Source organism: Lathyrus oleraceus, chromosome 3 (assembly GCF_024323335.1).
Source record: "Lathyrus oleraceus cultivar Zhongwan6 chromosome 3, CAAS_Psat_ZW6_1.0, whole genome shotgun sequence".
In the NCBI taxonomy this organism is placed as follows: Eukaryota; Viridiplantae; Streptophyta; class Magnoliopsida; order Fabales; family Fabaceae; genus Lathyrus; species Lathyrus oleraceus.
The window spans coordinates 77036150-77038740 of record NC_066581.1 but is presented as its reverse complement, the minus strand read 5'-3'; the positions used below and the strand labels follow the sequence as shown (position 1 = coordinate 77038740).

Genomic DNA, 2591 nt, shown 5'->3' with positions numbered 1-2591 from the left:
GAAGCTAATACTCAACATGAAACACATTTAATCAATCATGAACGTGTCCTAAAAAAGATCAAGTCTAAATCATAAAACAAATTCATCTAATGATCATGATAAGGCAAAGGCATACAATATGATCAACAATGGGACATTCAAATAAGAAAATGCACATTAAATCAGAAACACATCCAATGATAATGAAAATTTTTATGTGATATCAACATGTTAAACACAATCATCATGCAAAAATCTAGAATCAGAGGATGTCAAATGACCTAGGAATGAAAATGAACAAGATCAACATCAAAATGTGTGACACATTGTCACACCATGCATTCATGTGTCCAAAACAAAAATGGAAAATGCTAAAAATGTCAAACCAACTCTCAAAAATCAAGCAACATGTTAGGGTCAAGCATATCAAATTTCAAGGCAATTGGAGAAAGTATAAGGATTTCACAAGTCAAATTGCACAACATATCACATTTGCATCATGTTCAAATACCTAAGCATATTCAAAATTCCAGCAAGGCACAAATCTTAAAATTCACACTACACATTAATAGACATCAAGTTGAACATATAAAAAAAAAGCAATTTCACTCATGTTTATTAGTTACTCTAGAACTTGACTTTACTCCTTTTGAAATTGTTTCCTTATCTATGCACATTGATACGATAAAGGCAAATTGTTTCTATTTTTTTTTATACACTTAGCCAAAGAAGCTAACCATAAAAATATCATCCCTTATTTTAAACCTCTTTAAGCATATTTATCTCATTCTTTATTTTAAACCGATTACAAGCCAAAAAATAAAAAATAATTTTATTACCCTATTTAAAGATTGAAAATACTAATTGAAAAGCCCCATTTTTTAATTAAAAATACTAATTAAATTAATACTAAATATTAAATTATTATAAATTTTTAAGATAGTTAAACCATATTAGTCAGTGGGAAAAATATTCATACATTTTAATAAACCATTCAAAAAAAAAATTATGAAACGAACTATATCTTAGTTTTAATTTTTATAGCTCCTATAGGATTACTTGAAACACTAGCATAACCAAGTTTTGTATATACTATTTCTCCCTATATATATATATATATATATATATATATATATATATATATATATATATATGAATACATATGAATTAAAAATAATTATTATTTAAATAAATTTATTCAACTCACCCCATTGTCTAATTATAAAATATTAACTTAATAATATTAGTTAATTATCAAAATTAAATTCGTACATATTTTTAAAATAGTTAAATTATATTAAAATTTAAAAACATATATTCATACATTTTTTAATTAGCGAATTGGGAAAAATTATTGTTTAAATTGAATTATAAATAAAAAAGTTATAAAACAAATCTCATATCTTTCTTAGTTTAAATTAAATTTTGAGTATATAACACTGTAACGTACAAATATAAGACACATAAGAGCAAAATAGATTTAACAAATTGATGATCATTTTTTCTTCAATACTCAAAATAAAAAGGTCTTATAAAAGTTTAGAGTTTAAAAATATTAATTATTAAATTAATAAATGTGACGATTTTAGTTATCCCTATTTACAATTGATGACTGCAAAGTTATAAAAATAATATAGGCTAAAATTAATAAAATTTATAATAAAATTTAATTAATACTACATTGTAAAATTAAAATAACATATATTTTAAAATTATTTAGTTAAGAAAATTTATATCTAGGAAAAACTTCATTTTTGTATAGCCAACTTTAACCTTAGATAACTTATACAATTATCTTTCATCTATATCCTGTTCTTATATCCTGTTCTTATATAACTTCTATTAAAATAACATTATACATATTTTCCAGACTCAGTGTTAATAAAGAGAAAGAAATATCCATATCAAACAGATAAAATAAAAACACCAAAGCGTCGGTATAATACCGACCGCAAATCCAAATTCTGGAGTCATTGATCAGATAATTGTAGTCTGAAATTTTACCATCGTCATATTAATTCGGTTCAATATATCATCAACTCAATGACCCTTTCAATTCAACTTCATCAATACAATTCTAAGAACACAAAACTCGAAAACACAGAAAATTCAATCAGATTTTTCTGATATGCAATCACAAAGCAATGAAACGAACAAAACAGAAAACATAGTTGAAGGCTCAGAAGGATCCATTGGTAATTTTCTAATCACAAAGGAATTTTCTACACCTTCATAAAATAGGTAGTTTAGAACATCATTGCCTTCAAGATAAAACATAAAACAAAATAAAAAACGAAAAGAAACGCAAACGAAATCTGAAAACGATGAAGAAAACTAATAACGAGAAACAGAGGCGCAATTGGGACGAGTTAATTGTAGATTGAGAGTTTCAGCTGTATAAATAGGGGTGATTGAATTAGGTCTAGGGCTTGAACCGTACCCGCAATGACGGAACTACCCTCTCGTCTTGAACGGGTGAACCTCTTAATCTTATGGGCCATAATTTCGTGGAGGAACTTTACTGTAGGCCCATTTTCTGAACTGAAGGACCAAGTCTAATCTAATAAACTTACATATTCTCAGTTATTTTATTTTATTTATTTATAATAAAT

The 2591-nt window shown here is 25.7% G+C and overlaps 2 non-coding genes across 2 annotated transcripts; both read right to left on the bottom strand.

Annotated features, from left to right (window-relative positions):
• Positions 1-1950: 1950 nt before the first annotated feature.
• On the bottom strand, positions 1951-2025 carry LOC127134239 (small nucleolar RNA Z155). The gene has a single exon (XR_007807992.1). It is a non-coding gene; the product is annotated as a small nucleolar RNA Z155 (small nucleolar RNA).
• Positions 2026-2151: 126 nt separating this feature from the next.
• LOC127134234 (small nucleolar RNA R41) lies at positions 2152-2246 on the bottom strand. Its single transcript, XR_007807987.1, has one exon. It is a non-coding gene; the product is annotated as a small nucleolar RNA R41 (small nucleolar RNA).
• Positions 2247-2591: the final 345 nt, after the last annotated feature.